This window comes from Ricinus communis, chromosome 8 (genome assembly GCF_019578655.1).
Source record: "Ricinus communis isolate WT05 ecotype wild-type chromosome 8, ASM1957865v1, whole genome shotgun sequence".
Lineage (NCBI taxonomy): Eukaryota > Viridiplantae > Streptophyta > Magnoliopsida > Malpighiales > Euphorbiaceae > Ricinus > Ricinus communis.
Window position 1 is genome coordinate 319,941 of NC_063263.1, and position 26,561 is coordinate 346,501.

Here is a 26,561-nt window from a genome sequence, read left to right on the forward strand (position 1 = left end):
ATAGACTAACCCGGATCTTGGGTTCATACGGCGACGGATAATAGCTGAGTTAGAGTCTGCACATTTATTTAAAGCTATCACGGTATGTTTGCTTTCACCTTCCACTTCTTTATCCTCTATTGTTTCACGATCTTGAACAAGTAGACTATATGGGTAATGCACCTAGAACGAGAACAATCCATATAATATATACCCAGGCTGATCATCTAACTTTGGTTGGAATAATAACAACGTCCAACGACCAACCACCACCCGGCCAGGCTTTCGGAGTTGCATCGGACAAATTGGTTGTAGCTAGTCCACCCAACCTCCTCGGAGAAGAAGCCCGATCTAGAGAGGTTGGTGATGAAATTGTGTCTCCTATTGAGAATGGATTTCAATAGCATGACCAGTAGCATATAGAATTTGGAGAATTTGGAGGCTAGGCGGTTCTAATATACATAAGACTCCAGAGACACAACGCCCCTAACACTAACTTGAAGTCTGTGTAAGACTATCCTGCGATTTAAATTGGGTTTGGAGTCGAGGGATCTTGGGAAGAAGGAACGAGCAGAGATGAGCAGAGAAGAAGATTGAGAGTACTGGTGAGAGTACTACCTATCCGATCACCTTTCATTGAGGCAGGAAAAGGTTAACTAGTAGTTCGGTAAGTTTCTAGACCTTTTTAAACAATTGCGCATTAACCTTCCTTTTGTTGAGGCTATTTCGCAGATGCCGAAGTACACAAAATTTTTGAAGGAGATTTGAGCAATAAGAGGAAACTGGAGGACTTGGGATTAGTGACACAGAGCAAGTGCTCACGCTTGGATTATGAAACAAGCTAAGGCGTGATCACAGGGTTTCAACAGCCCACTGTCATTGGTGAATTACCTATTAGTGGTGCTTTAGCTGACTTAGGAGCTAGTATTAACTTGATGCCTACTAGTTTGTTTGATAGACTTGGTTTGAGTGAGCCTAAACCCACTAGGATTAGCATTCAGTTAGCCGATAGGACTATTAAGATTCCTAAGGGTATAGTTGAGGACGTACTTGTTAAGGTAGACAAGTTCATATTTCTTGTTGATTTCGTTGTCATGGACATGAAGGGTAAGAGTGTTGTGCCACTAATCTTAGGTAGACCTTTCCTTGCTACATCTAGGGCCGTTATAGATGTTTATAATGGGAAGCTCCAACTTATGGTAGATGATGAGACTATCACCTTCGACTTAGCGACTTCCATGAGACATTCCCTAGACCATGATGATACTGTATTTTCTGTGGATGTCTTAGATGATGTTGAGTATCATATGCATGAGATTTTGCTTGATGATCCTTTGCAGGTTGCATTACAAGGAGATGAGAAGGAGTTGTCCAACGAGCACGTATTGGAACAACTCGCTTATTTGCTGGCTAGTGAGCCTAGTCATTCTATTGACCCGTTTGTTTCTATTGATAGGTCAGATGTGCAGAAGGTGAAACCTTCAATTGAGGACCCCCAGTTCTAGAGTTGAAGGAATTACCCAAGCACCTGAATTATGCCTACTTGGATGAGGCAACGAGGCTGCCAGTTATTATTGTAGCAGACTTGACTTTTGAGGAGAGGGAGATGAAGTTATCGTCTCTCAAGAAGTACTCTACGACCGTCGCATATAAGATTGTGGATATCCTTGGAATCAACCCCAGTTTTTATTGGCACAAGATCCTGATGGAGGATAGTTTCAGGCTAGTAGTGAAAAAGGAGGTAATTAAACTTCTTGATTCAGGTTTGATTTATCCCATATCTGATTGCTCATGGGTGAGTCCTGTGTAGGTTGTACCAAAGAAGGGAGGGATGAGTGTGATAAAGAATGAGCAGGGCGAGTTGATACCAGCAAGGACGGTAATCGATTTTCAGGTTTGCATCGATTACAAGAGGCTAAATGATGCAACCTGGAAAACCACTTTCCCCTTCTATTTATTGATCAGATGCTTGAGCGTCTATCGAGCCATATGTTTTACTATTTTTTTTATGGTTTTTTAGGTTATTTCGATACCATCACACGAGGAGGACTAGAAAAGACAACTACTTGCCTTACGTTATACGAGGATGCCATTTGGTTTATGCAATGCACTTGCTACTTTTTAGAGATGTATGATGGCAATCTTCTACGGTATAATTGAGGAGTCTATGGAGGTTTTCATGGACAGCTTCTCAGTATTTGGTAACTCTTTCTCACACTATTTGTCTAATTTAGAGCGCATGCTTGCACGATGTGTTGAGGTAAATTTGGTTCTCAACTGGGAAAAATGTCATTTTATGGTGAGAGAGGATATTGTGTTAGGGCATAAGATTTCACATGCGGTGATGGAGGTAGATAGAGCTAAGGTAGAGACCATATCAAAATTGCCACCCACTAATTCTATTAAGCCTGTTAGGAGCTTCTTCGGGCATGCTGGCTTTTATAGGAGATTCATTAAGGATTTTTCTAAGATAGCTAGGCCTCTTACTCAATTGCTTGTTAAGGATGTAGCTTTTGTGTTTGATTTGGATTGCCTACAGGCTTTTGAGTTATTAAAAAAGTTACTAACCATAGCTCCTATCATGGTTTCACCTGATTGGAGGCTACCCTTTGAACTTACGTGTGATGCTAGTGACTATGCAGTTGGAGCTATTCTTGGACAGTGAGTTGAGAAGAAGTTCTAGCCTATCTATTATGCTAGCAAGATGTTGAAAGATGCCCAGAGCCTTAACCACTTGCACCACCAGAAGCCATTTAGCTACTGGTTTATGCCTTGACAAGTTCAAATCCCATACCTTGTGCTATCGAAGACCATCGTCTATACAGACCATTCGGTATTAAGGTACTTGTTCAGAAAGAATGATGCTAAACCAAGACTGATTAGATGGATTTTACTCTTGCAGGAGTTTGATATAGAAATCAAGGATAAAAGGGCAACGAAGCTTGGCGGTGAATCAACTCGGGGTTGGAGGCAGGCTTGGCGAGCAACGATGAGAGGGCCATTGGTGATAGTTTCCTTGATGAGCATTTGTGTTCATTGCAGGAATATACTAATTCCCCTTGGTTTTCAGATTATGCGAATTATTTGGTTGCGAGGGTCCTACCAAATTGTATGACATATCAGCTAAAGAAGAAATTCTTTGCTGACTTGAAATACTACATTTGGGAAAACCCCTTTCTGTTTTGTGTTTGTGCAAATCAAGTGATTTGGTGATGCATATATGGGGAGGAAACTCTCAAAATTCTTAAGCATTGCCATAAGGGACCAACTGAAGGCCATCAGGCAATCACACGGCTAGGAAGGTATTGGAAACGAGATTCTATTGGCCTACAATCTTTCAGGATGTGAGAAACTTTGTCCAGGTTTGTGATGCATGGTCCTAGTATACAAGTTGTTGAGATTTTCAATGTTTAGGGCCTTGGGACCCTACCTTACTGAAATAAGTGTGGGTCAGGTGGTTTCCCTGCGCTAGATGGTTTGGGTTCCTGGAAATTATTTTCCTAGGTTTGGTACTAAGCATTGATTAGTGACATGGGGACCCATTTCTATAATACCTAACTAGGAAAAGTACTTAAATGTTATGGGGTCACACACCGGTTCTCTACACCCTATCACCCATAAACTATTGGGTAAGTGGAGGTAACTAATAGGGGTCTAAAATGCATTCTAGAGAGAACCGTGGGGACTAGTACTAAGGATTGGGCTGCTAAGTTAGATGATGCATCATGGGCTTTTAGAACAGCCTATAGGACTTCTATTGGTTTTACACCATATAGGCTATTTTATAGTAAGACGTGTCATCTACCTGTTGAATTAGAACACAAGGCCCTTTAGGCTTTGGAATCATGCAATTTTAGTGTTGATTCTGCAAGTAAAGAAAGACAATGGCAGCTGGATGAGTTAGAGGAGTGGCGTCAGCAAGCTTATGACAACTCCCTAATTTACAAAGCTTGGACGAAGAAGTGGCACGATCAACCACTGAAAGGCTCGAAAGAGTTCAAAGTTAGAGACAAGGTTCTCTTATATAACTCACGTCTTCGGTTGTTTCCAGGTAAGCCGAGGAGCCAATGGTTAGGATCGTTCGTAGTCAAGCAAGTCTTTCCATATGGCACAGTGGAGTTGCATCATCTAGAGAAGGGAGACTTCAAGGTTAATGGGCATAGGCTGAAGCACTATCACGAGAACTCGCTAGAAGTTGAAGAGCGAGTGAACATGGTGCTTTTCCCATGAGAGTAGTTCGGTGTTGAGTCTAGCTAAAAGACACAATAAAAAAGAAGCACTTTTAGGAGGCATTCCCATATTTAGCTTTACATTTCTATCAGTCGTTTGTATGTTTGGTAGTTGTTAGAGCACTTGCTTAATTACTAAACTTAATTGTTTGAAGCTAGGTTCTTAATAACTTAAGTTGGATTTTTAGTGATCGGTGAATATTAGCTTCACTGTTTGATACATTTTTACTTGAATTATAAATTGAAAATGTATGTATATGTATTGAATCTGAGTAGAGAGGAAGTTGGGGCGATTCGAGATGTCGAACTCGGAGGTTTAACGGCCAGGAGTCAAGGCCTGGCGAAGAAGGACAGGAAGAGCTTGGTTTTGGGTTCTACAGTTCCAGTCTCTGCATAGCATGCAGTTGGAACACGGTCATCTTGGTCAACTTGTCGGTCACGGCATACGGTAGTAGAACACGATAAGAGGTTTGGGAATTTGGCTGAGGCAGCCAATCATCTGTAGGGTAAAATGTGCAGCGACTTGCGTTGCAATTATGACCGACTAGGTTGGTTGTCAGTTGTCCAGTTGGTTGTACCACGGGAGGAGGACAGGTAGTGGCCGATATCGACCGCCTCTACCGTTGCACACGTGACTAGAAGGCACTTGACTTGATAATAGAAGGCACTTCAAGCTTGCTTCGACTAAATGACATACGCTCTTGTGTTGTACCTTTTAAAGGGGGCTAAAAGGGAACTGTTCTTACAAGTTAACACAAGTCTACATAAGTAAGTTGCTTTCCTTCTTTTCTCAAATTTTCTTACATGTAATTCAATAAGTTTTTTTATTTAGTTTGGAGTTATGTATTTTTATTATTATTCTATCTTATATTATTAATTCTAGCTATTTTGTTCGATATTTATATGCTATTGGTTTAATTTTTTTTTATTTACCTTGGTTTAATTTTTTTGTTGCTTTACTTTGATTTAGATTGAATTTACTTAGATTATACCTTAGCTTTCAGAGTTTGAGTTTGCTGACATAGTTATTAGTTGTTGTATGTGTGATTGACATATTAAGGTAGATTCGAGGATTAAGTTGAATGGTTGGTAGTTATAGCATAAATTCTCTTTATTGGTGATTAATATTGTGGGGTTTGGAATGCCATTGGGCATTAGTTTCTCTGAGAAAATTTAGGCTTTAGTCTTAGTAGGAAGCCTAAAGTTTTACATTAATTAATTCTGGCCGTTATCTTTGCTAAACTTTTAGTGGAATTTGTGTTAACTGATTACTTGTTAAACTACTCTTGATTGATTGTATTAGGCAATGTGAGGGACCAAGATCAAGCTCGCATGCACACAACACGACTAGACCGCTGAGCGGCGGGAGGACTATAAGTAGGAACTACACTTCACAGAGCAGCCATTGCGACGACGGCACCCAAGCAGCTGGCTTGGTGAGTAGTAAGAATAAATAGCATAGCGTTGTAAATCCACATACCTTTCTGACATCACATAAGATGCTTCAAGTCAGCCCTTTCCATGATTCAAGGCGAATGCCGACGACATTGACATTGATTTTATATCCCTGCAGAGAGTTGGATTGGCTCAAGATGTTTGTGCTATTTGACACACTGCCTTGCGCACGCTTCTTCAACATCATTTAGCCTACCTACCGTGAGCTCACCATTACATTTCTAAGCACCTTCTTCCTGAACATATCCGGCTGGCCATGGTGCTGTGGTTGCTGAACTTGGAGGAAGGGAGTTCTGTCGTCGATTCCACAGTTTGGGATGCACTTGGGTTTAGGGACTGAGTTGGAGATCTCAGGTGAGGAATATCAGAGATGCATCTACGTCCACCCCATCTTGTACGACACGATGTGAGATTCAATAGTACTCATGCTGTATCCTAATAGTCTCTAAGCGTCTTCCGGATCATCTCTACTATCTTCATCGCTTACTAGTTTACCTAATCTAGGAGATAGTTTGATGGCATTCATTCTCTAGGCTATACAACAACTTTGTAAGAAGCTTGACATGGGGTATTTTTGCTCATCAAGTCCGGTCGTTCTTCGGCGCAGAAGAAGAAGCATTCTTTGCTAGCCCATATATGTGACTAGATTGGCCAAGAGATTGGATATACTAGATGACTGTCTAACCGAGCTTTCTCAAATTGGCGACATGACACCATTAGGGGTTAGACAGATGATCAACATGCAGATGATCACGGCCATTCGACATCCACATAGCATTGAGTACAAGCTCGTTCATGCAATAGTCAAGGAGGTTAGAGAGACAGTAGCTCGAGGAGCTCAAGACCCTACTATTGAGATTCTAAATGTTAGGATTCCTAACCCAGCTAGAGTATTTATGCCTACATCTGGAGCTTCATCTTCTTACTCTGTAGGGACATCGAGTGCTCAGATTAGTGCTTTGCCTGACCGACTAGATTGAGTCTGTGATTTATAGCAGCAGTACTATTCTAAGTTTGTGCAGAACATGAAGGAGTTTGGGCAGTTTCAATATGAGATTAGGGCACAGTTCCAAGGGTTAAATGATATGCTCCAGCAGCTTATGCATGGATTGGATAGGCAGGCCACGCAGACGGACCTCATGGCGGAGTAGATACAAAAGATGGTGGATTCCGAAGCACAATCTCAGCAATTCATTGATGACATGGAGTTTGATTTAGCATGTTGTTTCACGGATCTTGTGCGACCACCCCCCCTCCTTCAGTGCCTTCCCCTACTCCTCACCTTCCAGCCGATCCAGCCAGTGAGGATGTGCCTCCGATAGACTACCATCAGTGAAAAATTTGTGTTCTATTTCTTTCCTTTTCCGTTTATTTTCTTTCTTTATTTTTATTTTATTTTTGTTTCTTTTGAATTTTTATTATTATTATTTTATTTTCTTTCTTTTTTCTTTCATTTTATGTTATTTTATCTGAACACTTAGCTTGCCCTTATGCTATGTACATTTAATATGATCTTCACTATTCTTATGTGCTAGTTGTGTTATATACCCACTTTTTCTAGTGTTATATACCCACTTTTTCTAACACCAAGGACAATGTTCTATTCAAGTATGGGGTGGGAATCTGTGGTTTTATTATTCCTTGATTGTTTAAGTAATGATAATGGACTATTCTTAGGATGTTAGGACGTAGGTTCTTCATATCGTTTAAGCTTAGTTTGTTCTTTTGTAATTAATAATTTAATTCACACACTTATAATTGATTGTCCCTCTCGATTTTTGTTCTTGGAAAGCAATTTCACTGTATTCAATATGTCATACCTTTGGGCGGCCGAGCCGAGGTGTGCTTGAGTTCTTTGCAAATTTTCAGCCTTTATCTTTGAACTTTGATTATGCCAATCTCTTATACAATTTATGTGATGATTCAATTGATAAGTCTAGAAGCCAATTGCAAATTTTAGCTACTTTAAACGTCAGTTTTTGAACCAAAACTTGAGCATCCATTGCAAATCATGCTCATGATTTTTCTTATTTGAGTGTGCGCTATACTTAATTTTGTTTCTAGAACTTGCTTTGTAATACTTGTTGAGGTTAGATGAATTTTTGAATACCATTAAATGATTTGGGTAACTTAGGATTCACTATATCTGGCCAAAAGCCTACCCTTTATTTCTATTAGTCAGCCAGTTTTGAGCCTTAACCTTTTCTTCATGATTTACACCTATACACTACATTTATACTATTATCTACGTTTGTCTTTTCTTTCACTCTGTATACTGAATAATTATATGTTATGCTTCTTCTTTTATGGAATCATAATGCCTAATGTTGTTATAAATTCACTTAGTCCTTTTAATCATTCTTTGATGCTCCCATCAATCCAAATTGTATAACTATTCCTTTTGTTTGTGTCATTAACCATCGTGTAAGCTGTTAACTGTTATTTGCATAAAAAAGAAGAAAAAGATTTTTATTGTGTCTTTTTGCTCTTTTCTCTTTTGGATTCAATTCTTTTGAGCATCCTTTACTTCAAATAAGGCTTAGTGAGTACTTTTGTTGATTTGGTATTCAGCTCTTAACGCATTCATTCTAAATAATTATAGGATTTTTTAGTATACTTTACCCTTCTATCCAAATTTTCTTACCTATACCTTAGCCACATTTCAACCCTTGTAAAGACCCTTTGATTTTGGTATTCATTTATTCGCAGTAGCGAAGATGGGGTTTATGAGCAAGCTTATGGTAAACAAATTTTGTGCAGCTGCATTGAGGGAATCTTTTTGTTTACCTGTAAACACTGTAAGTGATTTGGGAGATTCTTGTGAGGCTATAGTTCCTGGTCTTTAATGTTGAGTTATTATATAAGTTGTACTTCGAGATGGTATTATTACAGTTCTTCTTTGAAGGTGTATGATTTGTTTAGCTACTTGAGTTTCATTCTTTATATGTTGAACAAGGTTAAGTTGTGAATCTTAGCATGGATTTTTAGGGGTGATTGTTTCATGTTTCAGGTGATCATCGATGGACATTATCAGTATTCAAGGGAGACACGTGCAAATATGGACCATAACCCATCAAAATTGAGCAAAGGCTGGCATTTTAAGGTTGAGCACGGCCTGGAATCTGGCCGTATTGAACCATCGACATTTGACCCTCAAAAGTGACCCTTTGGCATGGTTTCCAAGGCCACCACGGTCTCCATCACGGCCCATGGTGGCTCAAAGCGCCAGCCGCGAGGGCATTGTCAAGGAGAGAGAAGTTTTTCCGGGACTCGAAGGTCGAGCCGGCCTGTACTTAGCCGCTTGTGCTACCACCAGGCGCAGACGACCCACCGCGCTGCTAGGACATTTATATAGGCAAAATCGATTTATTTTGCTAGGGGTTCGATTTTTCGACTGAGATCTCGCGGCGGCTGCGAACCACCTTTTCAGACTTTGATATTCGACTTTGGGAGACTATTTCGCATATTGAAGGACATATTTCAATGGTTCAAGCATTATATTGAAGATCAAGAGTAGATTTGGAGGCATTCAAGAGGCAACTTGAGGTTCATTATTCAGATTTGGAGATTTATGATTGTTCATCTGACTTGAAGAAGAAGGGTGTACATATTTTCAATTTTCTTTTCTATATTTGTTCCTTATTTTGTGTTATTAGTTATCATGAGTAGCTAGAACTGTTGAACCCATTGGGGTTCCTTTGTTTGTTGGATTGCACTTAATGTTTATGAGATTTTGATTATCAATGCTTGTATCCTTCTTGCTTTCATTATTAATAAGATATCGCATTATTCGTGAGACGTGAATTGTGTTGTTCAGATTGTTTTATGTAATTGAGAAATTCATTTAGTAGTTGAAAATTTGAATAGTAAGAACTGGTTAATGATCACTTAGAGATAAGGGTAATTAACTAGGCGAATTAAGAATTAACAACTCTTAATAGTAGTTGATTAATCTTAAGGCTAACCTAAAATCAACCGTTAGGAATAGATTCTGTCGTTTAGGAATTCAGTGTTCTCGAGAGGGAAATCGAATTGAATTTAGAATCTGCTGATGGGTAATCACAATTGGTAATCAATCTAATTTCTACCTTCATAAAAATCCAACTAGCTTAGGTCCCTTTAGGTTTGCTTTCTTTTCTTATTTGTTTCATTAAATCTTTGCAGATTGCTTGACATTTAGCTGATCACTTAGCTTGCATCTAATCATAGAATAGTAACTTCGTCAATTTTATTTAAGGTTAGATAATGTAAGACGCTGGAGTAGCTCTCAATCACCCTTCGAGAATGCACACTTGATACTCAATGGTGCTATACACAACGATATTCCTTACGTATATTGTAGCTATATAAATAGCCTATCATATGGTGTTCATGAAGATCAAGACTTAAATTCTCAAAAATCTAAAGGTTCATTATTCATCTTCTAAATCATATTCATTGCTTTACAAAATCAAATCAAATCAAAATCCATACACACATGCACATGCCAAACCCTTAGGATGTAGTATGTGCATAGTTTTGCTTTGATCATCAAGAATCCAATTCCAAATTGTTTTGAACAAATTTTTAACATCAAACATTCAAGAAAGGTTGATGTAAAAATTACTCATGCATTTATTTTAATTAATTTTCCTATTCAAATTTTATTAGAGACTAGGTGTTGTTGATCATATCAAAGCTGTCTATGCGTATGGCATGGACTCCTAATACCCAAACTATAATCAAACGAGATCCAAAAATTCTGAAAACTTCATATTATAATCTCTATCCTTTAAAGTTCAAATTCAACAGGAATCGCCCAAAAATTTGAAGTATAACTATGGCAACCAATGAAATCTCTAAAACAGCCTAGAAATTTTAGATTTGCATGCTTATGATCAATTAACAATTATACAACCATTAAGACTAAATTAATCAGTAGAGGCTTTGATACCACTTTTGAGAATTGATATATAAACATAAGGAAAGGCGCACTAGAAGAAATATAAAAAAATTTCAATTTTCACCAAGGGTCTCATTGATGTAAAGTAGTCATAACACACAAAATAAGCAAAAGATAGATAAGGCTTACAAAAGGAGTATGCTGCCAATTCCAAGGAGTTCTTCTAGCTTTATTGATTCTTGATTCTTCAAGGATGATTGATACACTTCAAAGCTACTCAAATTACCAGCTTCTTTTGATGATCTATACAAGCTTCTAAGCAAAGATCTCTTAAACAACTTTTAAGAGATTGAGAAGAGATATAGGAGATTGAATGCTAGTTCCAAGCAAGGGGGATGAATCAATTAAGATTATTGATTGATTCACCTAGAGTATTCTTCTCAAGAAATTATTTTTTCTCAAGAACAACATCGATCCTTGCAGCCCCATGCATCTCTTTCTATATATATGACTTTTTAATCAAAGTCCTTAAAGGTTAGAATTATTATAGAACCCTAGCTTATATTAAGTTGGGCTTTTATTTTTCTAATTAAACTTTGATTAATTAAGATCTAATGCATGAATAATAAACCCATTATAGGCCTAATTAATTAATCTTTAATTAGGCCAAATACATATGAGCTTAAGCCCTATGCTGAAAGCCTCATTTTTAATCCTCACTTAAAGCCTATTTGTGTGTGACCCCAAAAGTTTCTAACATGTTGGGAATAAATATGGATTATGATTTAAACTCCTTTAGTTCAATGTTAATTCTCTATTTAATTTAATCTATATTTATAGATCAAGATTGACATCTAGCAATGCATCATGACCACCTAAACATGTAGGAATGATTAAAGTGCTTTAATCAACCTTTATAATGAACAATCCTATAATGTAATTCAATTATTTCATTATATTTTTATCTTAAGTAATTCATAGAGTATAGATTACTTACTTCACTAGTAAGTAATAACTCAATATAGTAGTCTCGAGCATTCGATCAATATCTGATTCTTGATCAAATATTGACTATAAACATATTTTAGAAACGTACATAAAATCATTATAAACTCGCTTTATACTTTCTCTTACAACAAGTAAACATTCCATAATGTTCATCTCTAACAATCTAGATTATTCCTTGATACTACCACAATTAATCATACCATTAAGAATTGAACAATATCTTTAATATAATTGTATGTCCCGAATGTGATGTATATATTAATACAGATCATCTTGACAACTCATTGCCTTTAAGGCATACTCTAACATTAATTACTATTTGCCCGCTGCGATTTGTCATATTATACTAGTTATGCGACAATATTCAGAAATTATTTTTATTTCATCTTTCTATTTTATAATTTTATACTAAAAAGTCAGTCTGTGAGAGTTTCTGTTAAACAATCATTAACTATGTTTAGTTTTATACTATTTACTCTTTGATTGGTGTAATATATAAATTGCAACTTACATGTTGTTTAATGCACTAAATTTCCCATTGTATTTTGAAAGTTAATCTAATTAAAAAAATAAATTGATAAAAAGATATGATTTTATCTTTAAACTTCTTATCAAAGTTATGATTTTAGTGTAATATAATTAATAATAAGAATAATATTTATTTTATTTTAATTATTTAAAGTTAAAATATATGTACCTTCAATACTTTACTAAATATAAGTATTTTTAAAATGTTAAGTTTTACTAAAATTAAATTATGCTAAAAATTAGTACAAGTAAAAGATTTAATGATTAAGATTACATTTTTTTAATTAATTTAGTATTTTAACTGTTTTGATTTTAGATAAAAGAAGTAATAGCTAATTTTATTAAAAAGCAGGAGGAAAATAGTAATTATCCCTAAAATAAATTTGGATTTATACTTAAATGAAGGGGAAAAATAAATAAAACTAACTAAATAAAGGGCCTTTTGGCATCTAATCATTTAACAAAAATAATTATTTTATTGGACATTAAAATTGGTAAAAGGCATATTTTGATCTCTCTATAAAATGTAAAGAACTTTAAGCTTAGTGATTTCTGTAATGTGTAATTTTAGTTTTTTGTGATGTTGATCTTTTCCATGCATGTTTCTTACCTGCCACATGATGACTGATATTACGGTGGATTTGGTTATTAAACATGGAGGTTATGATAAAGTATATATAGTAGTGCAATATGGTCTTGATGTTCATCTACTGTCAATACCCTAATGTTATGTCATATATGAAGAAATTAGGGTATAATATTATTTTTGGTCTATCATTTAGGATTAAAAAGATAGGGACTTTATTATACTTAATGATAATTGGCGTTCAATGGATATTTGTAGTAATGTTAAGAATGGTAAGATGTTGGAGTTTATATTAAGAAAATATTAATGCAACTGGAAAGGTTAGTGAGACAAATGACAGTGTCAAATATTTTATTATTTTTATTCAAAACAAGATAAATAATCATCATGTTTGAAGGATGTAAATATTGGTATTATAAATAAAAGTGCTGAGGAAGGTTTAAATATTGATGTCCTATAAAATAATTTCTAATTTAGTATAATAATTATTTACCAAATGACCCTTTATTTATTAAGCTTTTTTTTTATTTTCTCCCCTTCATTTAAATATATATCCAAATTTATTGTAGCGGTAATTATAAATTTTTTTGCATAATATTTTAAAATTATATTTTTATTATTCTATTTTTTAATTTTATATTAAAAAGGCATTCTATGTAGAATTTTGGTTTGGACAATCATTAACTAGGTTTAGTTTTTGCCTCATAAAATTTGATATAATCGCAAATGCTCCTTATATTTAATTTATTACATTAAAATTTTCTTACTTTTCAATAAAAATAACTATTACATTTCTCATCTAAAATCAAGACGGTTAAATACTAAATTGATTAAAAGAATTTAATCTTAATTATTAAAAATCTTTTACTTTAATTTTTAGCATAACTTAATTTTAGAAAAACTTAAATATTTTAAAAGTATTTATATTTAGTAAAATATTAAAAATATACATATTTTAACTTTAAATTATAAAAAATAAAATAAAAACTATTTTTATTATTAATTAAATTAAACTAAAATGGTAATTTAATAAGAAATTTAAGGATCAAATTATATTTTCTTATTAATGTTTTTCTTTAATTGCATAACTTTCAAAATTTAAGGAGATTTTAATGTAATAAATCAAATATAGGATATAATCTAATACAACTACATATATTTATAAATGTTTTATATCTAAAATTTTCTTGATATGTGTCTCTTTTTTTGACATATAGATTTTTGTTTTGACATATGTACTTATTTTTAACACATGGGATTAAAGCTTCTATATAATTTTATGATTTGTTTATTAATTTATAAAATAATAAGTTATATTTCTAATTAAACATTGATTCTATTCCTAAGAAATAACATATTTATTATATTTTAATATTATATTAACTAATAAATTAGTTTTTAATTAGATAATGGTTCTAATTCTATCCTAAGATAGGATATTAATTACATTTTAATACTATATTGTAATATCCAATATTTTATTTTGAAATAATAATAATGATAGTAGTACATATATATATATATATATATATATATATATATATATATATAACCTCTCTTTTCTTCCCTTCCTCTCCTCTCTTCCTTTTCCTTCCCTCCTCCTTCCCTTCCCTCCTTCCTTTCCTAGGTCCACCCTGGCCCGATTTCCCGCTGTATTCTTGCAGTTGTAACTTCTGACTCCTTTTCCCTTCCTCGCTGTCGAGTTGACCAAAGTAGTGTCGCGTCGCTGCTCTCGGCTAAGATCTTGCGGCGTTTGCGGTCAAACGCTGAAACGAGTTCCTCGTCGTCCGAAAACCCTGCAAGGCAGCTCCTCCGGAGAATCCCTGAAATTGCCGCGGCCTTGAAAGTGTGGCATGACAGCTGACTGATCCGCGCTTCGGCCCAAAACTCTTGTACTTCGACTCAACTTGAGCGTGAGGCTTCGAATCCAGAAACGAATTCCGACCACTCCTGACCACGGTGTTTTTGAACGTCACGAATATTCGATTTCGACTCGGTATAATTTTATTTTAGACTCTGAAAATTCATTATAATATTAGAAAGTTATTATGGCTATTAATTGCTTGTGAAGAGTAGTTTAAAAATAAATCAAATTAAATTGTTCAGGTTGTGTTGTGGAGTCGGAATATTAACGCGAGGTTCTTTGGCTTGGCTGTAAATTCAGGCATGTTCGATATATTTGGGTCCTAGACCTTTTATGGAGGTAAATGTCCGTAAATTGGGAGGTTCACGAATTTGAAATTCCTCGAGTCTAATTTAATTTTAGGTAGTCTACTCTAGGGTCTAAGTTTAGGAAAAATCTACGAATGTCTATTAATTGTATATCTTTTGTAACTAGATAATCACCCTGGTTCACCGGGGGCGAGCAACTGTGAGTTAAAGTCACTTAATCGTTGCACTATTGCTAAGCCTGAATTTAATATGCTATTTTAGAAATTTATGCGTAATATGATGATTAGTATCTCAATATAAATAATTGCACGTTGCTTTACCCTAAATTTTTAATCTTAATTCCAATATGTGTTGAATGATTTCATTAGACAATGATATTTATTAAATGTGATGATTGTGATTGGGAATGTGGCTTCTCAGAACATGCCACCGATGGGTTACGACGTCGCGAGCGGCCGGTATCATGGACAAGTAATAAGATTATTATGAGTTTTGCCCGGCGGTCGGCCTCCTCGGCTGATTCGAGTAAATTGCCGAGGTAAGGAGTCCTCGGTCGAGCGATGCTCCGCAGGCGCGCCTTGGTCATCAGTGGTCGAGAGGTAGGTCCCTGGTCGAGCGATGCTCTCTAGGCGCTTGGTTGGAAATCAAGTGTTCAGATGAGGTAAGGACCTGGTCGAGCTTTTGCTTGCCGGGTGCCACTGCTGGATTAAGAGAGCCAAAAGCTACTAGAGTTCGGGGTTAGGGTTCTATTGAGCCACTCGTCCCATAAAAGTAAAAATATATTTCATTTATTTAAATTATGGCCTATATATTATGATGTGTATTTATGTTCAGGGTTGTTTCACCGATTCAAATAATTGATATTTTCTGTGAAGATTGCAGTAGTCTCTAGATTATTTGATTTTAACTCACTACCAAGACCGATACGTTCGGTTGTAATTTTTTCTCGCATTTTGTGATCTGACTTCTTCTTTCTTGGACTTTTGTAATCATCTTGTAATACTATACTTTTGTTATTATTTGCTCTAGATTTTCCGCAGTAGTGAACTTTAAAATTGTCGTGATTATCCTGGTCCATGTTGGACGTACGATGCTATAAAAACCTAATAGAATTATTTATAAATGTCATTCATGATTAATTATATTTATTTACTGTTTATCTGGATTTATGGGTCGGTAAGGCTTACTACGGGTTCTGGTAGCCTTAAGCCTACCCATTCCTTAGTGCTGGTCACGGGCCCACATAATGGGTCGTGACATATATTAACTAATAAATTAGTTTCCTAATTATATGATGATTCTAATTCAAGAAAATAATACTTTTAATATTAGATTTATTAATAAATATATTAATTTTTGAGACCTAATATTTTTTTGACATGTGTCTCTTTTTTTATGCATAGGATTTTGTTTTGTTATGTATACTTATTTTGATACATAGAATTAAAATTTATGTGTAACTTTATGGTTTTTTCTATTAATTTATGGAATAATAAATTACATTCCTAATAAGTCGCCCTCATGTTCTTTAGTTCAAAAGGCATAACCTTGCAGCAGTATGTCCTCCATTGGTGCTGAATAATGTCTTCAGCATGTCTACCATTGCCATCATAATCTAAGCCGTCCGTAAAGGAGTACAAGTCTCGGTAGTCCACATACATCCGAACCTTACCATCCTTCTTTGGGACTAGAACAATGTTCGCCTACCATTTAGAGTAGTCAACCACATTGAGAAAATTAGCCTTAACCTGCTTAACAACCTCTTCCCGTATCTTTTCTACCCATTCCATCCTTATTCTTCTCATTTTCTGCTTGATCGGCTTGATGTGTGAATGAGTTGGGACATGGTGCTATGATATTTTCCTGCATAGACCTAGCATCTCATCATCAGACCAAGCAAATACCTCTTTTCTTTTTCTATTATTTTTTTAAATTCTTTCCTCTCCTCGGGAGCTATATTATGAGTTATCAGAATATTCGGTAGATTTGCATGTGCCTAAATTAAATAAATCAAGTTGTATATGATTAATGTCAAACATGCACATGCTATAATTATTAAAATGTACACTACCATCAGGAAAGACATCACACAAGTAAGCAAAGTCATTCATATCATTGATCTTAAAAAGAAAAGAAATATCGTCCTCATAAATGTCGGATATTATTACATCATCATCATAGAATACATCAATGAAATTATTTTCAATTAGAGCAGCTAGCTTCTCTTAGCTTATCCTTTCCGGCTGAGTGGTAGGCGCTTCCAACTTCAGCTTTTCCATCTTGGTGGTGACCTTCTCACATACTTCCTTGATACTCAATTCGATCATCCTATCAAGGATCAAGTTCTTGAAAATCTTGAACTCGAGTACCTCAGTCCTAGCTACACGAACAGGTTCGGGCTCCCTAGAGTAGGGCTTGAACTCTTGGATGAACACGTCTCTTAGAGTCTTGCCCTTTGATTTGCCTGTCTTCCTCCTCTGAAAATACCCTAAACCTTACCGAGTCTTCTGACCTTTGAAGTCTGGCAGCTCCGCAACACCATACTGATTCTTTTCCAGCTCGATTCCAAGCATGAAGTTCATTTTTTTGAATATGCTGGCTACTTTAGGATCCATGTAGTCCTCGTAAAGAACAACTACTTGGAATCTAGTAGGGGCATCCACCTCTTTGACAACTTCCTGAATTGTTGAGATGAACTTACCATCTTCAGTATGGATGGTGAGTATCTCGCCTTCATGAGAGAACTTGACTTTCTGATGTACTGTAAAAGAGACTCCTCTTAGGGCATGGAACCATGGCCTTCCCAATAACAATGCAAAAGTTATTGGGATGTCCAGGACAGTGAGCTCCATCTAAGATTCAATCGGGTCCATCTTCACCAGTCTTGAAAACATCTCTTTTATATCCTTTTTAGTCCTTTCATAGGCCCTTATGACCATGTCTGATGGTTTTAGGTCCATCACAATCATCCCTAGTTTAGGGAGTATGTGAGATGGACACACATTACTAGCTGACGCATCATCAACCATCACACATGGGGTTCTCTTCCCTTTCACCTCTACTGCTATGTAGAGGGCCTTAATGTGGTCCTTTCCCTTAAGCGTTAGGTACTAATCCGAGAAGGTGATCATCCCAATGGTCTTATTAGTTACCGTTTTGATCATCTCTTCAGGAGTAGCTGCTGGGTTGACACTTATACTAGATAAGGCCTCAATTAGAGCCTTTATGTTCTCCTTCCTCCATTATTCTAGCAACACGACATCCCCGTCTTAAGATGCTTGCTTCTCTTGCTTTGACTCTTGTACTCCGGCTTCCTTACCCTTACCCGCTGGCTTAGTCTTGGAATCGTTGTTTGCTCAGATGTCTTTAGCCTCAATGTCTTGAACCTCACTCTCATCTCTAGAACTATGCTAAATGTCAATAGCCATTACCGACTTTTTTCCCCTATTTCTATACCTCCAAGAGACAAGGCTCAAAAGTGGCTTGATCATCATCTAATACTCAACTGCTTGACACAATATCCTTGATCTGAATATCAGCTGAGAATGGCCTTGAATATCGGACCTTGAAGTTATATTTTTCAGAGGGTTGCCCGAGCAAGTCTTCACACTCATACAGAGAAAGTTACTCATCCTCACATTCTCCAAACTCGATTAAGTCCTAGATCTCATGCTTAAGACGGTTGCACTGATCCATCCCATGCTAAAAGCCTAGTGATACTCACAGTACTGACCATTGTGAGGCTTAGTACTATCTGACGATTGGGGCTTAAGCTTCCCGCTTCATTTTAGGTGTCGGAACACCATGAATAATGGTGCCCCCAGCTTGGTGAAGGTTTTTATAGGTTATTTGGCTCGGCTACTGGCTCGGTTTGGGGTAGGTCTACGAAGGAGTTCATGATTTCTTCTTTGTTGAAGTCTAGGTTGGTCATGGACGCTTGGTCCAAGGGTGGTGTATTGTTGTAGCTTAGTAGGGGGTTCCTTCTAGTGCTGTGTTGATTTGGGTCACTGAGCTTTTTAGCGTTGATAGAATCCTGGTGATTGCATGCTTTAGTCGGATGCAGTTATCAGTGTGGTGGCCAGGTGCTTGGTGGAATTTTCAGTAAGTATTAGGCTTGTATCTGGGCGCATTTGGATTTAGTGGATTCTTTAGGATGGTAGGTTGAAGCATGCTATTTTGAACCAATCTCTCAAAGATCTTAGAGAAAGGTTGCTTGAAGTTAGAGAACTTCCTCAGTTGCTACACAACATTCACATCTAGGGTCGTACTCCTTCCAGTCTGGTATTTCGCCCTTTTGCCAGTTCTCATGGTCTTTCTCTTGTCATTTTCTATTTCCTTAACCTACAACCTGTCATCATACAAATCCATGAAGGTTATCGGGTTCATCATTTACAACCTTTTAACCTATCTAAGAACATTTCGAACCACCATACAGACCTAGTCCTTTTTAGAAGGCCTATTCTTCAAAAGGCTAGCCTTATCCCTCCATCTAGTCAAGAAATTAGAGAAGGACTCATTTGGCTTATGCTTAGTGGATTCAAGATCCCTGATTGACACTTCCAAATGAGTATTGTAGTCATACTACTCGAAAAAGGAATTACACAAATCACGCCACTCAGCTTCGGTAAATTTTTCTAAACCGTGGTACTAGTTGACTGTAGGCCCTTCTAGTGATAGCACAAATAGCTTAATAATCTAGGTCCTGCTCAACTGAATAGTTCCTATAATGGTCACGTATTACTTCGGATGAACTTTGTGTCACCACTCCCGTTGAACTTGTTTATCTCGGGCAACCTGAACTTCACAGGCAGCTTGTCTTCCCTTGTCAAAACCAGCTCTTCAGAATCACAGGTTGGGTCCAAACCTTTGAATTCCAGCATACCCTGCATTTTGTCAGGTCACTCAATCAGTCTGCTCACATATTCGTTACTGGCAAGGGCATTTCCCTTTTAGCCCGGTCAAACATGAACACATTAAAATTTCAAAAGTTTGTGGCACTCTCACTAGTTGTCGTCCTCAGGTTAGCATTAAGAAGAATTAAGGAAGCAATGAAACAACGATACGGATCTCGAATGTAACCAAAGTCGTGTTAATAACAACGAGAGGGTTAGCCGATGCAACTAAAATAGCATGTGGGGCTTGGTTTGTAGCCCTCCCAGCCAAGAGTTGCTGAAGTTTCTACCGAATCACACCCTTCAAGTCTTCGATTACAACATTCTTGAGGATCTCGTCGTCTTGTTCATTAGCTCTTTCGTTGGCCATCTCTTCTTGGCGTCCCGGTCTTTCTAGGTGCTCTAACACAGTTCTGATCCTTGGAGAAATGGGCATTCTTTCCAACCTCTCACTATCTTGCATCTTTTAATCCGCATGAGAGTCTATAAAGCTAAAAAAGAAAAAGTTAGCATGATGCACGTGCTATGGACATGGATAAAATAAAAAAATAAAGATTAGTACACATACAGTAGTATACAATTCATCATTCCAACCTTATTGCTTCCGCACATGGTTCATAGTAAGTCTCCCTTCCCTAGGGTTTTTGGGTTCAGCTCTTCATCAAAGGGGATAGTAGGCTATAAGCTTTCAAAGTGGATTAAAATAAATAAGGTGATGTTTCTCAGTGTAAGCATAAAAGCCTGCATATTTTTAGCCTAGAGCCTAGTTCCACATTTGGGCCAAGGCCTTTCAATATTTGGGCTTAAAACACTTACAAGAAATATTGTCGAAAATCTAGAATATCTTTCCTGTGCAGCTATAAAATCTATGTATTATCCCATGATTTCTGCTCTATTTTAGGTTAGAATAATTTACTTTTAATATACTTTAGGATAGAATAAATTAGCTCCTAATTTTTGGGATTACAGATTTCATGGAATTGACAAAAGTCAACTTCCATTTGTATAAATATTGCACAGCCTGAGCCTAGAAAAGAACAACAAAAATAACAAAAGCAAATTAGTTCTCTCTTTTTTGTTCATGGTATCAGAGCCTTTGCTCTTGGGACTTCTTCTTGTCAGCCTTCATTGCTGAGTACTTTCTTCTTTCCAAGTCCTTATTGCCTAGTGTAATTTCCAGCCTTCATTGCTAAAATTTTCACTAGGCAGGCCTTCTATTTATTTGACATGAAACCGATCAATCGAATTAACAGTGCAAATTAGAAAAGACCTCAAATATTCCACACATAGAGATTTGCAGAATATCCAGGCGAGCCTCGGTGAGTGATGAAAAAACTATTTGAGTGGTCTGATTTTTCAAACATTTCTTAAAGAAAAGGGCAAAATCAGCCACTTGCTTGGAACTAGACCCAAAAATGGTGATCCAAAATTCGCTACTTGGGATGAAGAGGATTCTATGGTCATGTCATGGCTGTGGAACTCTATGTTACTTGAAATAAGCGACACTTGTATGTTCCTGCCAACAGCTAAAGACAGATGGACTACTATTCAACAAACCTATTCAAAGGAAGGAGATGCTACCCTAATCTATGAGATCAAAACAAAGATCTCAGCCACTAAACAAGGCAACCTTTCTGTTACTCAATATGCCAGTCTTTTGCAAAATCTATAGTAGGAAATGGATTAATATCGGTGTGTTTAGATGCTGTGTAGTGAAGATGCAGCCACCTTGAAAAGCTTTATCGAAAAGGATAGAATTTATGACTTCCTTGCAAGTTTGAACATAGAATTTTATTAAGTCAGAGTCCAGATATTAAGGAAAGAAAGATTTCCATCCCTGAATGAGACAATATCCTTGATCCGAGCTGAAGAGAATAGGCGAGAAGTCATGTTGGAGCCTAAAATTATAAGGGTCAGCAATTATATCTACAAAGTCAAACAATAAAGAAGCAAGGATAGGTAATGGGCGTACAGAGTCAAATAAAGACACTTGTTTTGGTGGCTATATCTTGTAAAAAACCATGCCATCTTGGAGGATTGTTCAACTCCACGAAGGGACGTCCTTAGCCGTAAGGAGGATTCAAAGGAGGAAAAGCCCACTTAAATTACGGAGAAGACCAAACACAAGAAAAATCCAACCAGGCTAGTATAGGAGAATTCAAAAAAGAAGAAATTGAAAAGATAAGAAACCTCCTAAATTCCCTTGAAAAGTCCTCTAGTGCATGTTCATTGGCTCAAACAGGTAAGTATCTTTAGTCTTATGCTTTAAGTGCCTCAAGCATGTCTTCTCTAGGCTCTTGGGTCATCGACCAAGAGCTGACCATATGACTCATGACCCCATTCGGATTTATAACATACAACCCATGTCCTCGGAAATAGAAAAATTATTGCCGATGGATCTCCTATAGGCCAAGGAATAGTAAATCTATCAAATTCTTTGTCCCTAATATGTGTTGCATGTCCCTTAAATTGTCCTCCAATCTCATATCCATCCATCAAATTACCAAGGATCTAAACTGCAAAGTAACCTTCTATTCTAGTCATCAGGTTTTTCGAGTTTGGTTATGGGAGGAGGACGATCGACTTCCGAGAAAATGGGCTTTATTACCTTGAGGAAATGAGTGGCAACAAGAAGAACAAAAATCAATTATCCCTCATCTGCTCCTCAAGTAACTTGTCTTCTAATAAATCTGAAATTTGGCTTCATCATTTTCATTTTGGTCATCCATCTTTTATTCTACTTAAAAGCATGTTTCCTTCACTTTTTAAAAATGAAGATGTTAGTAGTTTTCATTATGATACATGTGAAATTGCTAAACATCATAGGTTTTCATTTTCATTGAGTAATACAAGATCTACTAGACCTTTCTCCTTGATGCATACTGATATTTGGGGGCCTTGTAGAGTTTCTAGTATTTCTAGAGCAAAATGGTTTGTCGCATTCATTGATGATTATACTAGAACTACATTGTTGTTTCTTATGAAAGAAAAATCAAAAGTAAGCAGTATTTTTCCAATTTTTCATAAAATGATTTACACATAATTTGCAAATTTTATTAAAAAAGTAAGATATGACAATGCAAGAGACTACTTTAATCAAGTTCTCTCATCCTTTTTCCAAAAAGAGGGTATAATACATGAGTCATCTTGTGTAGACACACCCTAACAAAATAGGATTACTGAACGAAAAAATAGACATTTACTCAATGTGACACGAGCAATTTTATTTCAACATAAAGTTCTAAAAACCTTTTGGGGGGAGGTTGTTTTAACTGCTGCGCATTTGATAAATAGAGTACCTTCCAAAGTACTAAATAATCAGAGTCCCATTGTTACTCTTTTTGTTTTTTACCCTGATTTTAATGTCTCTTGCAAACTGTCACCAAAAGTGTTTGGTTGTGTTGCTTTTGTACATGTTCATGCACACCAAAGAGGGAAACTTGATCCAAGAGCTTTAAAATGTATTTTTGTAGGATACTTAAACATAAAGAAAGGATACAAGTGTTATCATCCACCTTCAAATTTTTTTTTACCTCCATAGATGTCACATTTGTTGAAAATGAGCCTTACTTTCAAAGTAGCAATCCTCATCTCCAAGGGGAGAGTTCTTGGGAAGATAAGGAATTTCTCCTTGATTTTCAAAGTCCCACATTAACTTGAAGTCTTTCAAACTTGACGATACACCTAACTCCAAAGGAGAACATGCCAATAGCGAACCTGAATTTGAATTTGAAGATGAACATGCTAGTAAAGAAATTGAACCTGATCTTGGAGCTGAGGGAAAAACTAGTTTAAATCCTACTACACCACTCAAGGTCTACTCAAGGAAGAAAGTTCATATTTCTGAACTTGTGGAAGTCCAAGAATTTGAACCACAATTAGGTATTGAAAATTCTGCTCTTTTATGTGTGCAATCTAACTCTGCTCCTTGTGAATTTAATGATTTAGACCTGTCTATTGCTGTTTGAAAAGGAACACAAGAATGTGCTAAGCATCCCATCTCAAATTCTGTGTCCTTTCATAGACTCTCTCCACAACATAGAACTTTTCTTACCACCATCAAGTCCATTTCAATCCCACAAACACTACAAGAGGCACTTATAAATAAGAACTGGTTACAAGCTATGAAAAAGGAGATGAATGCCCTAGAAAGAATTAAAACTTGGGAAATTATAGACCTGCCTAAAGGAAAGAAAACCGTGAGGTGTAAGTGGGTGTTTACTTTAAAATATAGAGTTGGTGGTTCATTAGAAAGGCATAAAGCTCGATTGGTCGCAAAAGGATATACATAAACATATAGGGTAGATTACCAAGAGACCTTTGCACCGGTAGAAAAAATGAATACTGTGCGTGTTCTTTTGTCTTTAGCTGCTAACTTTGGCTGGTGTTTACAATAATTTGATGTTAAGAATCCGTTCTTATATGGGGACTTAGAAGAAGAGGTGTACATGGAACCTCCACCACGTTTCAATGAAATGTCTATTGAAAAGAAAGTGTGCAGGTTAAAGAAAGCTTTATATGGATTAAAATAATCACCAAGGGCTTGGTTCAAAAGATTTACTAAAGTGATGCTAGCAATGCTATAGAAACAAAGTCAAGGAGATTATACCTTGTTCATAAAACATTCAAAAGGAGAAGTTACAACTCTAGTTGTACATGTAGATGACATCATCATCATCGAGAATGATCAAATTGAAAGAGAAACACTCAAAAAGTGCTTAGCAAAGGAGTTCGAAATTAAAGAACTTGGGAGGCTGAAGTATTTTTTGGGAATTGAGGTGGCATACTCAAGTAAAGGCATCCTTATTTCCCAACAAAAGTATGTCTTAGACTTGCTTTTAAAGCGAGGCAATCTTGGATGCAAGGGCGCGTGAAGCACACCCATTGAGCCTAACTGAGATCGAGTGAAGAAAAGGATGATATCATGGTAGATAAGTGGAAGATATCAGCGGTTGGTCGGGAAACTGACATACTTGTCCCATACAAAATTTGGACATAGCATTTCATTTGTGAGAAGTGTAGTAAGCCAATTTATGCATGATCCAAGAGAGAAACACTTGCAGTCAGCGAATTCATCCTATCTCAAAAGGACATCAGGTAAAGGAATTTTGTTTAAGAAAAAATGAAGAATTGCTCATTGAGGCATATACCGATGCTGATTTTGCAGGTTCTATTGTAGATCATAGATCAACTTCAAGATATTGTACATTTCTTGGTGGGAACCTAGTGACATGGAGGAGTAAGAAGCAATCGATTGCAAAGATCAAGCGTGTCAAGTTATAGCTAGAGCCATGGCTCACGGAGTTTCAGGAATTGCTATGGCTCAAAATAATACTTGATGACTTTAAAATCAAGTGGGAAGGACCTATGAAACTCTATTGCAACAACAAGTCTGCCATCAAGATTGCACACAATCCAGTGCAACATGATCACACAAAGCACATCAAAGTAGATAAACACTTTATTAAAGAAAAGTTGGACAACGACATGATTTGCACTCCACATATAGCATCAAATGATCAATTGGCAGATGTCTTAACTAAGGGAATGCCTACTTCCAACTTTGAAAACATTACATGCAAGATGGGAATGAAAAATATCTATTCACCATCTTGAGGGGGAGCGTTGAAAATCTAGAATATCTTTCCTGTACAACTATAAAATCTATGTATATCCCATGATTTCTGCTCTATTTTAGGTTAGAATAATTTACTTCTAATGTATTTTAGGATAGAATAAATTAGCTCCTAATTTTTGGGAGATTACAGATTTCATGGAATTAACAAAAGTCAACTTCCATTTTTATATATATTGCACAGCCTGAGCCTAGAAAAGAATAACAAAAATAACAAAAGCAATTTAGTTATCTTTTTTGTTCAAATACCATTTCACATAGGAAGCAACAGGGTTTCTAGGGGAGATTACTACACTCATTACCATGAGCTGAGTCTTGGGTAAGAATTAAAGGCTCCCATAAGTAAAATATATTTTTCCTTGTCTCATCTCCCCGCTCAAGGGTCCATACGACGAAGGAAATACACGCATTACTTGTGAGTGATGGTAGCCAGTGTCACAATTCTAGGATTCAAGTGAAACTAAAGAACTACTAGCTGATGTAGATGATTCTATGCATATTTATTGATTGTTTATCAGTCGTTTATTCGTGTATTTGAGTCATATTTATTCCTGTTTGATCGCACTTTGGTATGTTTATGAGTTTTTCAGGTTTTCGGACTCATTGATGGGAAATTGATTGATTTCCGGGCAGAAACCAAGCTATATGGATGATTTACGCATATTAGATGTTTGTTGGAGTCGATTTCTTGATTAACACGCAATTGCACGGTCGTGGATATTGGCGCGAGTCATGTATTATTGGTATGGCTGCATATTGAAGACGGGCTACATATGGCTATAGCACTTCGCCTATAAGAAGTAAGTATAAAATGAGACATGGTTCCGCTCCGATTTCTGACTCTACATCCCTTGCTTACGCTGTTCTTGACATCTTGGGGAGACCAACCGCTACCAAAGGATTGATTTGGAGGATCTGCCAAATTGAAGTTTCTGTACGATTGACCGAGACATCCGAGATCCATACTGAGAATTTGTAATTGGCATCTTGGCATTATATGTTCCATTTTCTTTTCATTATTTATTTCCTTTTGTATTTGTTTCTTTCATTATGAGTAGCTAGAACAACCTATCAGGGTTCACATTTGTTGATGGATTATGTTTAATTATTGGATTTTTATCTGCAATTTTTATAATCTTCTTACTGTTTAGTAATAAAATTTGATTCAATTAAAAAAAAAATATTTTCGAGCATC